Below are 15,584 nucleotides of genomic sequence, written 5' to 3'. Positions count from 1 at the left end.
TTTTTCCTACATCATCAATCTGTCTGGAGTCAGCCAGTTTAATTTCAAAGAATCATATCAGTTAATCATCAGGCTTATTCATCAGCAGCATAGAGGGAAGAAAATATATTTAGAGGCTGCTACAATGGGCACTTGTTTTGCGCAGGGACTCTGATGACATTACAGTATGACACAATACAGAACATGAACTGCTCAGTTTAAGGTTGTCATGACACTCATCCTCAGACATTGAAAACAGAACAGAATCATTCTCTTGAGGCAGCCCAATGCCTGAAATAGATAAAAATCAGAATAATTTAATATCTGAAAGTTTTTTTTTAAATCAATCTTGGGATATGGGATACTTCTAGCCTTCCCTGTGTGTTTTAATCAACTGGATCCAACTACTAAATGGAGCTGGTATCAACCAAATAATTGCATCACTGCCTGATTATATCAACACCCTAATAACTGAGTGCATTATGTCTGGAACCACAATAAAAGGTAATTTATTTTTTTCGCTTTCAGGATAAATTTGAAAAAATCACTAAAATAACAGTTAAGGACTGTCTCAAAATGGAAATGGTTTATCTGTGCCTGGCACAGTGTCTGGGAAATCATCATTATTTATGCACACACACACACACGTTCACTAAAGCAAGTTTGGTAAATAATAGAATTATAAAGTGATTACATTTAAAGAGATATGTTTAATTTTTCTATGCAAATTTCAGCTCTGCAAGAGTTCAGCAGCTATGTATGAGTTATACAGACAATCACATTACATGTTTCGAGACAGAAGCGATCATTAATAAATTTAAAATTATATGTGCAGTGCTAGAAATAAAAATAAAGCATTTGACTAAAACATCATTTCCTTGTAGCACCTTTCTGAAAACTTGTGCAAATAAGGACTATATTTAATATAAAGGCACACAGAATCCTGTGTATGAAAATAAAAAAGGCATTCTTTCCTGATTCTGAGATGGATCACACTTCTGTTGGTGTTTCACTTTGTCTATTTCACTTTCCACAGAAAAGAGAATTTTGAATTTTCACAGTGAAGTTACTTCTGAAATTAAGCATCATGTCGTGGGGAATCTAGCTTGAATAGCCTTATCGACTGCTCTTAGCTATAATATACACGTGCCCTTTCAACTTGTAAATCATTAGCCTTAAATTACCACAATTAAATCTTCAAGGGATCAATTTTATCCTATGTCCAATGTAAGGAGCAGGGATGTTTGCTGTAGCTGGGTCTGCTCTTGCTCCTTTGTCTACTTTGATTCCTTCCCTGAAGTACAGGGTACAAGCAGAGGCCAGACAATGAGTGTGTGGAGGAAACAAAGTTGATGATTTCTGTTTTCATCAGTGGATGCTCTTTCATCTCTTTCATGCAGTGCTTTTTGGCATCCAAATCAATACTCTCAGTGATAAAGTTTGTTATAGATGTGCTTTTTATAAATGGAAAGTTCAGATAGGGGCCATGGTAGATTGATAACACTTTATCAGGTAACTACCATGTGCATTTGTTTTTTCTGGTGTCACACATTGTTTTCTCTCTTCAGTAGAAGAGTGTTCTCCTTACATTTTCTGCCAACTACAACAAGTGAGAGATTCTGTAATCATAGGCCAGGGTTGACAGACATGCTAAAAATCCTTTACAATTTCTTTCTTTTTACATATGTAGAGCTAATTTTAGTTATCAGTCACAAGCTACTATTCCCTGATGCTACATTACTATAGGAAAATTACTTGGACAAATGTAAAAAAATATTTTAAAAACAAATGACAATTTCTGCTACTTCAAGATGAAAAATACAGTAATATTCCACGGCCATATATGATAACTTTTTAATCCATTACTATAGAAAGCAAGAAGCAGAAAAAAGGATAAAAGCAATGAAGGTAAAGAAAATGTGTGGGTTTGTGTGTTTTTGTGTGTGAGAAAGAACTCTTAGAACAATAGCCTGCAAATGAAAGATATGTATATATCTTCGCCTCTTCAAATTTTCCTAAAATGTTAACATATGATCTGTGGTTAAAATGCAGGTATATATTCACTTTGAGTTTTACCTCCAATATATATTTTTACCTTCCCCATTTTATTCTTGGTAAACACTTGTTATTTATAAAACAGTCAACAACAGAAATGTGAATGCATTCCTTATATCACAAACAATGCAGAGTATCAATGATTGGAAATTATAAACTTCCTTTAAAATTGAAATTTCTATTGATTCCAGAAACTAAGAACTTTCATATCTCAAGTAGAACAAACTTTAAAATTATTACCAATCAGAAGAGCCACATAACGCTGTACAAATATACTTATCTTTGCTCTTTGAAAGCACAGAATCTCTTACATATTAGAGTTAGAAGAAAATGTGAGATAAAAGTTATGAAAAGAATGCTATCCAATCATAGAGAAAAATAGAGGTTATGACAGCATGATAAATTAAAGTCCATAGTAACTGATTATGTGTTGCATAGCACCTAATGGTATTGCAATTGCACATCTAACGTTACTTGATATGACTCTCATGGTTTCATGATAGCAAAAAGAAGAACAGTTTAAGAAATTAGATTTTTATTATATACTAAAGGTTAAATTAGACTTCTGTTACCATTGATAAAGATTAAATATTTCCCATAAACAAAATGAAAAAAGTAGCTTTGAAAATAACACCATAATCACTCCATTGTTCCATTTCATATGAAGGGAATAATTGGTTAGGTGTGTGAAATAAAATTTGTTTTGTGACAAACTCCACTGTGTTTTATGGATAGAAAAATTAAAAGAACATTTAACATTTTGGCTTCCCAGAATCTGTCTACCCTCCAGCATAATTGAAATCCAATAGGGAATCAAGAGGCCAGTGTTTGGTAGTATTTCTTAGTGGCTGTCCTTTATGATCCCTGACCCTGACTTTGTATCTTGAGATTGGTAAATAATGGCACACTGTCAATCAAAGATTAAGTGTAGAAGTTGCAGTGACCTGGAGCACAAAGGGCAGTGAGGCATGAGTTTTTGGAGGCTGTGGAATTTGCCATCACAGTGACAGGTGCTCAGAGTGGGTGGCAACACAGGCTGTGGTGGCAAGCATCAATAGTATTGTCAACGGACCATTTCTGGGGGAAAATGTTGGCTATAGCTTGTGTCTCCAAGACTTTGGTCCCAACTGCTCCCATAGCCTTCCAGGCAAGTCTGGGAGTTGATTCCTTTCCAATAATTATTTTTTCTACTTAAGTTAACCTGAGTAGGTTTCTGTTGTTTGCAAATAAGAATCCTGACTAGCATTGTTTCTCTTTCTGAGGTACCTAATTTTTAAATTGTTAATTGATCATGTAAATTTTATACCTTGATAAACTGTAACAAATTTAAGAGCATACAATTGCATAGTGATTACTACACAAGAAGTGGATTTTGACCCAACCCAAGCATTACTGAAGAAATGAAAGAAACTTACGAATTCTGGGAAATAAGATTCAATAAACAAAAAATGTATATTTTTTCACCCTTAAATGGAAGAGCAAATATTTTCAGACAAAACAAAAACAAACAACAATGGATGTGAGTAGTGGTATTGTGGGAAAACTCTCCAAAATACTGACATAAGATTAACGAGTATAAAATTTGCCACGCATAACCTAAAACTATTTTCATCCTTAATTATCTTTGCAAAATAAATTGAGGTAAAAAGGAAAATGATAAACTTTTTTTTGAGCCATTATGAGAAATTTATCTGTTTTAGAGCTTGAATTGAGCTATTATGGTATATAGATCAAATGACCAAATGTATATTGCTCCCTACTAACCTATATTTTCCTGCAGTTGTCCTGCATTCGATTGCATTACTATAAAATCAAGATATTTTGGGTCATGACAATGAATGAATGAATAAATGAACGAATGGATAAATAAATAAATGAATGAATAAATACCTTAACTAATACTACTTAGCAAGATAAAAATATAATACTAGTACTTGTACCCAATCTAAATTTCTATTAACATTTTTAACTAGAATCCAGTCTCATGATAAAGATACCATACACGCCAAGGAGTAGTTAATCATGTTGTATGGAAGTTCCTTTCACCCATAGATGATTCCAGGCCTTGTTGCTCAGCAACTATCTGCCAGATCACATTTCCAAGCTGTAATGTAACTGACTCCCTGAAGAGCACTTCAAACACATGGGAGTTTTCAGCCACTTAATTCAATGCCTTTTACACAGGGATTGCTTTAGGGACCATGAGATTTGTGATTTAAAATGCTCCCGGACCTCTGTTAACTCTACAGTTTCCATAGAATACTGGTTGCAAGTAAGTATCTAGTAGTTCAAAGCAATATACACAGACACAACTGAAAGGCACCTTGGCAGAGACTTTGTTTCTCAATACCCTGAAAATGAGTGAACTATCCAACAGAGGGTACGCTGACAAATGAAACAAAGGAGACGTTTACCTGAATATGGGGAGAAAGACATCAATAAAAATATATAGATGGAGAGGTAGTGAGACATTTGGAGAACATAATGGTTATGGAAATTAATGAAGGATGGAACTTCTAGAAGGTACATTCATCAATGCCCAATAGGCCCAAGAAGCCAAGATGATGAGATAAATCCATGGGATTTCAGGTTAAGTTCCTGATGAGGCCAAAAGAAATTAGTTTTACCAATGGATTACTTTTATATTGAGGTCCTTTTGAATTCATTTTTTAGGTTCTTCAATGGTAGTATAGATATTCGTTCACTTTTTTCTTTTTAAAATTTCTCCTCATCAATTACTCAACTCTTCTGACTGTCTACGATGAAAATAAAGTCATTAATAGACTAGGCCACATAAAAGAAAGTACAGCGAAGGAAATGATAAGAGGGGGCCATCAAATAATCATTTCTACATGACTAGAATCAGGCCAGAATGGAAGGAATAAATCAAAAGGTCTATCATGAAACATTGAAGCCATAAAAGCAGCCAGTGTCTATTCAAGATTATAGAATGGGGATTTAAAAAAAAAAAAGGAAAGGTGAAAGCTAAAGGAAAAGTAGAAATAAAGAAAACAAAATTGAGAAATTCTGGAGCAAATTTCAGGAATTCCGTGATTCCACCTGATTTGTCCTTTATGTGTATAAGGAAGTCCAATTCACTAACCACAGTTTGAAACTTTAAAAAAGGATACAAACTGGGCCAGAGATTGGGGTGGAGCCCACCAGCTCCTTCTAGTGAACTAACTCTAATATGGATATACATATACATACGCTTATGCATATACATTTATGTGTGCAAATGCTATAGTTTCTGTACACTATTCAATCATTGTACGTAGCCATCTCTATTACTGGAGATTATGATTCTTCATAGAAAAAAGAAGTTTTACACAATAGAGTGCCTAGAAGGTTGAAATGCAAATTATACGGCATATTGGTAATATTTTAAAAGTTATAAATGAGTAAGATGTCAAATTGCCCATTGACTAAATATATTTAGTCAAAATTGAGATATCTCAGGAGAAATCCAGAGATACCCCTGGCTATCTCTCTCTGAGTTCCATATCCATCCTGCTGACTTTTCTAATTGCCTACCCAATATTCATTCTCCTCTTTCACAAAGTATAATTCTCTCTGGAGTAGAAATGTGTGGAGTGGAAATGTGTCTAGTTAAAAACACTCCCTTTCCCTGGTCCTTTGCAGCTGGGGTGGCCATAGCACCAAGTTCTTACCAATGAGATGTAAACAGAAATCAAGGGTGTTGGCTTTTCAAGAAATCTCTAATTCTCCTAATGAAAATTTTCAGCATCCTTTAAACTTGTTTTTCCTTTGTCCTTTTTCATCTTCCTGCCTTGAGCAAAAGCTTGATGCCTGATAGTGGAGCAGTCATCTTGCAACCGTGATTTAAAATGTCCTATTAAAAGGATAATAGGGAAGGAAGCTCAAAAAATGTTGTAGGCCTGATACCTTTGTCAAACAACTATGTCATCTCTGAATGGCATTTCTTCAGACTTCTTGACGCCAGGGAAAAGGAAACCTCTTTTGTTTCAGATGTAAATAATTCCCTGATCGGTGATTTCATCAAATTTTTGGTTTACATATTCACTGTATTTGGAAATTCTGTACAGGTTATATCTATGCTTATACGTCTATATGTATAGATAAATACACATATATAAATGCACACATTTGTATTGCTTCCCAAGTAATATGTATATAAGTATTCCAGTGGAAAAGACCACCATGAGTAATACTTTATATTTAAGTGGGCACCAAAATGCTTGGGGAAAACATTGGATATCAGCATTGAGATATTTTTCAAGAAGATCATGTGGACATAGAAGCAGTATCAACTGTAGGAAATTCATTATAGGAAACAAAACAACACATATTTGTTCTAATTAAAATTCATCAATGTTGAAGGAGAAGATAAATTTTGTTAACTGCCTTTATTCTACATGAAAAAGAAAACTGGGATTAAGGGCATATTGATGTCTTGAATATTAAAATCATGATTTATGAACATCCCAAAACAAAAGAGCAAATAATTGTATTCAAGCCGATGGCCCACAATTTCAAGAAGCATTTTTTTTTTTGTAAAAAATGATTTCTCAAGGATTTGTTAAACATCATCTAATATAACATGGATATTGATTTCTTGGTCTAATAAATAGTAGAGGTGAGATGAAATATCAAATACCCAATGTGGTTAGAGCTTATAAAAACACTGGCAATGTGTGATCATTTATCACATTTTATTTTAGTTTGCATGCATGTTTGTTTTGTTTAGTTTTGTTTTGCACAATAATGAGTGACAGAGTGAAAAGAAAAACGTATTAAAAGGCATTTTTATTTGGGGAGATTAAGGGTTTGATCCCATGCTTTCATGTAAAATGCATATTGCATGCATATAGTCAAGAACTGGAAACATCGTACATTTGGGACCATTCAAGAAAGACAAGATTTAGGTTGGTGAGGGAGGAACAAATTTATGATTCTTTCTACATTAGATTAGGAAAATGTAGTCTTGGTGAATAGCAACAAGGGATTGAGTATTTTTTGTTTTTTGCAGAAACTTAGACAAATTAAACCCATTAGAGGAGACACCATGTTTGCTCAGTTAACTTCTAATACATTTTCCCATTTATAACTAGTAAGAAATAGCAAAGCTTTCTGCATATGGAGGGGAAGTTCTCTTTCCTCTGCCAGCCTCCCTTTGTTCCCCACTCATCTACTGCCTCAGACTTTAAGGGTTAGTGGACTTAAAGGGTGTGGTGAATGACAGTTTCTTTTGTATGTGAATTTCCAAGTACGATAAATAAAAATTCTCTCTATTATGATGATGGTTTTATTGTTTCTTCCACTCTCCCATTCTACGTAATTGTCATTTTTTGATTTTTAGGTAATGATATCCACCCTTAAATTTCCATCTTTTTATACCTATGCAGTACTTTCTAAGACAGGTTCTTTCACAGTCTGCCTTACATTGTCTACTGCTTACCAACACACCACATAACTATGAGAGAAATTCCATAAGATAGTCTTGAAACCTTTAACAAAACCACCTCATCTCTGATCATCTATCGCTTTACCTCATCTCTGATAACTCCCCTTGAGAAAGCTATTTACTGAGAAGGTTGTGACAGAGCAACCCTTGTAGGCTGTCAGGACTCACATTGACTTGAGGTTTACAGGCAGAGACAAATGCTGTATGGATTTTTTGTAGTGATTTTCCCCCTGCGGTAGATAAAAGAAGCCAGGCAGTCTTTGCATTCCATTGAAAGTGATGAATGGTTAACTTAACTTTAAACTCTGCCTAGGGTTAAATGATCTCAGGCTTTATTGACTTCGTGGTTCTTCTCTGGAAAAGCTTTCTATGAGGAAAAGTTTGTTCATTTATCCTGAAAGTACTCACATGCAAGGCTTTCTTGCAACGAGTGGAGATAATGAGATATCAAGAGGAGCTGTGGCCTCATTGTCAGAGGCCACCGTTTTACTCTATCAGTTTGGGTTCCCACTTTTAAGTCTTTGTGATGGGAATGTGGAGGAAAACGAACATTGTAAAGTGCAGCCAGGAAGAAATTGAAATGTTGTGAGAAGCCAAGGGATTGCCATCAAAAGAAACTATCAGGATAGTATCAGGTATTAAATTTCAGAGAGGGATCACAACTTTTGTTACCATTAGAAAACACAGTTCTAAATAGTCAGGCCCGCCTGATCCCGCATCAAACAGAGAAACAAGTCTCTTTGCGTCGGTGAAAAGGTGTTTATTGAAGATGCATCAACAAGGAACTGGAGGGAAAAAAAGTTTCCAAGACCAATTCAGAGTGGGAAGAATTGGTTGGGCTTTTATAACCCCAAACAGACAAAGAAATGGCCACAAGCCAGAAGAAAGCAGAAAGGGAAAAAAAATAGAAGAGAGAAAGCTGTTCTGTCAGCATCTCCTTGTTATCCTGAAGTCCTGAAGTCCCCCCCTCATTCAGGTTTGTTTTTCAAAAAGCCAGTTCTTTATCAAACCATATGGTGGTTTCCTCCTGTAGGCAATGCTGGGAAAGTTCCTGGGAGCAGAGAGCAAGTATTTTTGTTGTTGAGATTCAAACAACAGCAAGTTATGTTAACAAGGGCTTTTCATGGTCAGAATAACTCAAGGCTGCTTGAATGAAGTGATCTTAAAAAAGTTTTTTCCTCTATTGGCTATTGAAGACTATACTAAGCATTTTCCAGCTAAAGAATTATAATGAATATTTTCTACTTATCCAGCTATCACTTGCAGAGTGAGGTATGTAAAACCAACTCCATATGGAATGGATTTAACTCTTTTATAATCTTCAGTGACTCTATGAGGTAGATGGCAACTCCTTCCCATTTTCCAGATGAGCAAAATAAAATATAGAGTAGTAACTTGACCTATTGCTTTATATATATATATATATATGTATATATAAATTGATGGCTTACATTACCCTACTTTCTGGAGCAAAAACCTAACCACATGTTTTCCAACTGACTAATACTTTTATTACACAACCTCACTTCTTCCTTTTTTTGGTCTCAAATCAATGAACTCTGTTTTCCACATTTAAATTAGTAGTGTAGTAGTATGATGGCTAATTTCATGTGTCAACTTGGCTAGGTTATGGTGTCCATTTGTTTGGTCAAGCAAACACTGGCCTGATTTTTACTGCCAGGGTATTTTGTCGATGGATTAGCATCTATAGCCAGTTGATTGCGTCTATGGCTGATTGCATCCACAATCAACAAAGGGACTGCCTTCAACAATGAGGGGAGTCTCCTCATCCAATGAGTTGAAAGTCTTAAAGCAGAACTGAGGATTTCAGAAGTCAGAAAGAAGAATTTCTATCTCTACTGCAGCCAGCCGGCTTCTCCTGGGGAATTCAACTTCAATTTCATCGTAGTTTCCCACTTCTGGCTTCTCCTGGGGAAATAATATTAACTCAGCCTACCTTTATTTTAGGGGTACCTGCCACCCACTTCCATTCCCATTCTTTATACTAGTGTGAGTGCCTTTAGTGTACTTTCCCCTTTCATTCTCTGGAACAGAAATGTATAGAAATGCAAGCAGCAGTAGACATTTAATAAATTGGTGGTTTGTGGAGAGGAGGCTATTAACCTTGTAACTTACAGATTTCTCCTGTTATCTCCTGAGAGAACCGTACAATAAAAAAGGTATAAGAAACAGTTACAAAGTTGAACCTCCAAGTACCTGCATTTTAGGGGCAGATGTTTGGAAACAGGAAACTAGATGAAACATTGGGATTTTGATCTTAGATTGGGGCAGTGATGATTTGGGATGGCTGTTAAACCCAAAAGTCATATTCTTTCTGGGAAGATCCAGAGAACCATATGGGATCCTTCCAATTAGCAATCTGGAGCAAAAATATGTCAGTCCTTTGGGTTGTCACCCTGAATATATATTTTAGTTGTGTATAGTGACTTTGCGCATATATGTCAATACGTCATCATAAATTATATATCATTTATAATGATATATAATTTGTGTATTATGATTATATACAGATATCATTATAAATGATATATAATTTATAATGATGTATTTATATATTATATACATACACATACATATTTATCATTTTGAGAAAGGAAGATTTTAGGAGCATGTGTACTTGTATTTGACTCAAACAGCCAAACAGTATAAGATAGAACAGGCAATAAGACTCTGGGCAGTGGCTAGCAATCTGAATTGAGAAGCAGTTTCTCTCTGGCAGTGGCGTCAGGCCAACAGGAATTAGAATACTGACTCCATTAAGGGATAGTGATTTGATCTTGGGAAACTTATTTTTTGTTCAACTATAGTTTCCTCACCTGAGATGAATGGAAATAAGTCACCTACGTTTGATGATTGAAATAAATTATTTAGTATAGTGATTGACACAATGAAAATGATCTGAAAATTGTAGCTATTCAAGTATTAGATGGAAATCCTCTCTTTTTAACAGGAAGAAAATGTGTAATCTCCAAAATATGGATAGTGAACTCATTTGCTGAATAAAATATTAAGTAGTCAGTGAAAAAGAATGAAAGCTTATGTCTTTGTGAAAATTTATGTCTTTGTGAAAGTTTTCCTTTGAAAATTTTGTCAAATCTGATGCATCATGACCCTATTTGATAAAAAAATTCCAAAATCAAGAAATGAAATCATTTTAAAAATAAAATTGTAAATAACTATATCTATTCCTAATGCAAATACAAATGTAAAGAAGGGGGGGAGAGAAAGAGAAAGAATTTTCTGTTATCTAAAAGTTGTAAAATGTTTAGTTAGCACATCAACTTTTTGAAATACGACAATACACCCTGGCAGCATTATAATGAATTACAAGTAACCAATTAAAAATACTGTGTTATCTCTTGGGGCTGGCCCCTATGAAGCTTGTTGCTGCAAGGAGAGGCTAAACCTGCTTATAATTGTGTGCCTAACAGTCTCTCCCTGAATCCCTCTTTGTTGCTCAGATGTGGCCCTCTCTAACTAAGCCACTTTGGCAGGTGATCTCACTGCCCTCTCCCTTACATGGGACCTGACTCCCAGGGGTGTAAATCTCCCTGACAACGCAGGATATGACTCCCTGGGATGAATCTGGACCCAGCATTGTGGGATTGAGAACATCTTCTTAATCAAAAGGGGGATGTGAAAGGAAATGAAATAAGCTTCAGTGCAGAGAGATTCCGAAAGGAGCCAAGAGGTCACTCTGGTGGGCACTCTTATGCACTATATAGATACCCCTTTTTAGCTTTTTGTGTATTGGAATAGCTGGAAGTAAATACATGAAACTATCAAACTGCAACCCAGTAGCCACGATTCTTGAAGACAATTGTATAACTATGTAGCTTACATGGGGTGACTGTGTGATTATGAAAACCTTGTGGCTCACACTCCCTTTATCCAGTATATGGATGGATGAATAGAAAAATGGGGACAGGGACTGAATGAGGAATAGGGTGGGATGGGGGGATGATTTGGATGTTCTTTTTAACTTTTATGTTTTATTCTTATTCTGATTCTTTCTGATGGAAGGAAAATGTTCAAAAATAGATTGGGGTGATGAATGCACAACTATAAGATGGCACTGTGAACAGTTGATTGTACACCATGGATGATTGTATGGTATGTGGATATACCTCAATAAAACGGAATCAAAAAAAATACTGTGCTATCAACGAACTAATTTTTTTTGCTCATGTTCTGAACCTAAACTGCAACAACTGAGAAGTGCTACTTATACCTTTTAAAAAAAGTTACTTGCGACTTAGCTAAAAAAAAATTAAATTATTTTGATTGTATCATAGTCTCACATAAACAGTGCTTTTAAAGCAAAATATTGATATTCTACCCTCCCCACCCAACCCATGGCATCAAAATATTTTTGTGTTCAGTTTTCAATGCATGATGTATGTTGCTATAGTTTAAAAAGTCCACTGTCATGTCTACAAGTTTATGGGTGACATTCCTATCTATCTTAACTTATTTGACACATTTGAGATTTAACTATGATTTTGAGGATTTATTTTTATATTCTCAATTGTCTTTGATGTGGTGGTTATCCCATGTACTGCTTACTGTTTTTATGCATATTGTATATGAGCTCATATAACGCTTTTCATCTATTCATTTAATATCATAGTGTTTATCATTGGCATATAATTTATTTCAAACTATGTTGTCCGGAGTGATGGCATATTAGGTTAAAACCTTCAGTGTGAAAGATATGAAACATATACATCATTTGGGCTCACATTCACTTTCAAAATGAAATATGCCATGTTGAGTTTCCTGGCTAGGGGAAAAACAGCTTTCATAAAGTTAATAGGAAACAGAACAATTTAATAACTATGTTAATTTCCTTGACAGGATAGAATCAGAAAATCTTTGTAAAATCAAGAAATACCCTTGGAAAGCAAACCATTTGTGTTAGGGAATGAATAGGAAATTTTTGTATCAGTAGAATACGTTAAATAACATTAGAGTGATTTTAATAAATCAGTAATATTTATTGATCATCTCCTCTGGACTAGGGACAAGGAACAGAAAGCAGAAGTAATGAGATGAACTTCCTGCCTACAAAGAACTCTGTCTAAAGGACAAGGTCATGGTTTAACAACTCAACCAGTCAAAGATATTTATTATATTTTCCTTCAATTTTATCAACAAGCATTTTTAGTGTATATTAATGTGTACAGCACTATGAAAATCACTGGAGGAAAAGGTATGTCAAATTAATTTGAGGGTTATTTAATACAGAGATATATTAGGAGAGAGAGCAGATCAGATTGAGACAGAAATAAAGTGGATTTATTTATCCACCCATTCAATAACCAAATATTTATTGGCATCTCTGTGCCAGGCACTCTTTATACATGGAGACATAACAGTGGCCATAAAACAAGCATAACTACTGCCCTCATGGAACCAATAACTTTGCTAAATTGATCTCCATCCAGAGTGTTTTTGTTTGACAGCTGTTTCTTTTTTCTGATAATATGATTTCCTTTGAAAGAATAAGGACTTCAAGTGTTTCAAGCTTTCTACGTATATTTGGGGGAAATTTTTTGTGCCATCTAAAGTTTCCCAACTTAGTGGAGTGGAATCTCCACATTTTGAAACAATGTACAGAAAACAGAGAAAAGTCGGTAAATGCTGGTGAAATTTGTCTGCAAACTTTGGGCTTTCTAAAATAGTTGTGGAAGGATTTACCCTTGGGAAGACTGTTGCTGCAAAGGAGAGGCTAGGCCTTCCTAGAATTGTGCCTAAGAGCCTCCTCCCGAATGCCTCTTTGTTGCGCAGATGTGGCCCTCTCTCTCTAGCTAAGCCAACTTGAAAGGTGAAATCACTGCCCTCCCCCCTACGTGGGATCAGACACCCAGGGGAGTGAATCTCCCTGGCAACGTGGAATATGACTCCCGGGGAGGAATGTAGACCCGGCATCGTGGGATGGAGAACATCTTCTTGACCAAAAGGGGGATGTGAAAGGAAATGAAATAAGCTTCAGTGGCAGAGAGATTCCAAAAGGAGCCAAGAGGTCACTCTGGTGGGCACTCTTACGCACAATTTAGACAACCCTTTTTAGGTTCTAAAGAATTGGGGTAGCTGGTGGTGGATACCTGAAACTATCAAACTACAACCCAGAACCCATGAATCTCGAAGACAATTGTATAAAAATGTAGCTTAAGAGGGGTGACAATGGGATTGGGAAAGCCATAAGGACCACACTCCCCTTTGTCTAGTTTATGGATGGATGAGTAGAAAAATAGGGGAAGGAAACAAACAAACAAACAGACAGAAAAAGGCACCCAGTGTTCTTTTTTACTTTAATTGCTCTTTTTCACTTTAATTATTATTCTTGTTATTTTGGTGTGTGTGCTAATGAAGGTGTCAGGGATTGGTTTAGGTGATGAATGTACAACTATGTAATGGTACTGTGAACAATCGAACATACGATTTGTTTTATATGACTGCGTGGTATGTGAATATATCTCAATAAAATGAAGATTTAAAAAAAAACAAAAAATAAAATGATGGTTATATAAATAAATAAATAAATAAATAAATAAATAAATAATAAAATAGTTGTGGAAAAGCAACTCTGCAATTTTAAGAGTTTCTCTGGGACATGCTTACCTTGGATGGCTGAAATAAGGGCTCAGGAGAGACTGAACCCAGCACTAAAACTCTGTAAAGCCTCTTGTTGAGGCCTGTATTGGCCACAGCAATCAGCCTGACACTTCAAGTGTAATGGACCAGATTAGATTACAAAATCACATTGAGAAGTGTTCAGGGCAGAAGCTTAAAGTATAAACACAGTCATGCTGTTTTGGCATATCTAAAGATGTTTCTGGATTTTAATGTTAATCTTATAGAAGAAAAGAATGCACTCTGGAAGAAGGGGATAGTGGGCATAAATATATGAATTTTTTTTAATCAAAAAGGAAAGAAAAGACTTTATCTTGATCACCCCACCAGTCACATAGAAATTTCAAGAGGTGTCTATTGTTGGAATGAATGGATGGAAATATTGTTCCAATGCTAGTCACGATAGTCCTGGATTATGGTCCACTCTCAATAGCCAGTATATCCCTACTTTAGATGTGGATATATCTCATAAATTGTATTGGGTCTGATAGTTTCTCTCTGATAGAATATCATTTTTATTGACTCAGATAAAGAAAAAAGGAAACAAAAGTGTAACAGCTGCAGAAAAATAGTAAAAAGGATAAAGAAGAGTTTGGTTAATTTTTCATTCACAATAAAAATATGGATTGCCAATAAAATATGTAAATTCTCATCAAAGATTTTTTGCAATTCTCTTAACAACCATTAGGACTCTGGTTAACTTTTATTTTAAACTATTTTAACAATCATTTTGTTTTAATATTTATATGCACTCATGTAGATGTGCCCTCAGCTCACTTATTGATACTGCTTTTAGTTTCCTAAGATTGAGTTTGCTAGATGATCCCTAGCACCAAATGCAATTGAGTGTACCAAAATTTCTTTGAAACCAGGGAGAGCTAAATTCAATGCTGTATTTCTAGTTTAGAAAGAGATACCTTTACTTTCTCCTATTAGAATACTCTTTTTATAAGTCTCCCAGTGGTCCTGACCAATATCTTCTTTTAAATTCCTATTTAATTTTCTGCACAGTTTCACACCAGGGTCTCTTTTCATGCTCACTGAGTGCCAGTTTCTCTCGCCAATAGGTGTAAAACAGATTATTTTCTCAAAGGTATTTTTTTTTGCATTTGTTAGAGTCATGTGTCTGGTACCAAATTTTCTGTTTTATTTGCATCATTTCCCCACATTTGACTGAAAACATATATAAAAGTTTTTATTTCTAATTTACAAACTTCCTATGGCCAACAATATGTTTCTAATTTTCCCAATCAATTCTGTATGTTTATTTTCTTATGCTTATCTCTTTTCCTCCTATCCTTTCAAATAATAATATCAAATGACCTAATTCAAAAATTGTGATTATGGGATGTCTTATTCATGTGCTTTCTTCAAACAGAAAGGCCTCTGTGGCTTTATGGATGTCAAAAGATAGCACAGCCTTGATGATAGTGTTTGCTGATTACTA

The sequence above is a fragment of the Choloepus didactylus genome, chromosome X (genome assembly GCF_015220235.1).
Source record: "Choloepus didactylus isolate mChoDid1 chromosome X, mChoDid1.pri, whole genome shotgun sequence".
Lineage (NCBI taxonomy): Eukaryota > Metazoa > Chordata > Mammalia > Pilosa > Megalonychidae > Choloepus > Choloepus didactylus.
This window is presented reverse-complemented; position numbering follows the sequence as displayed.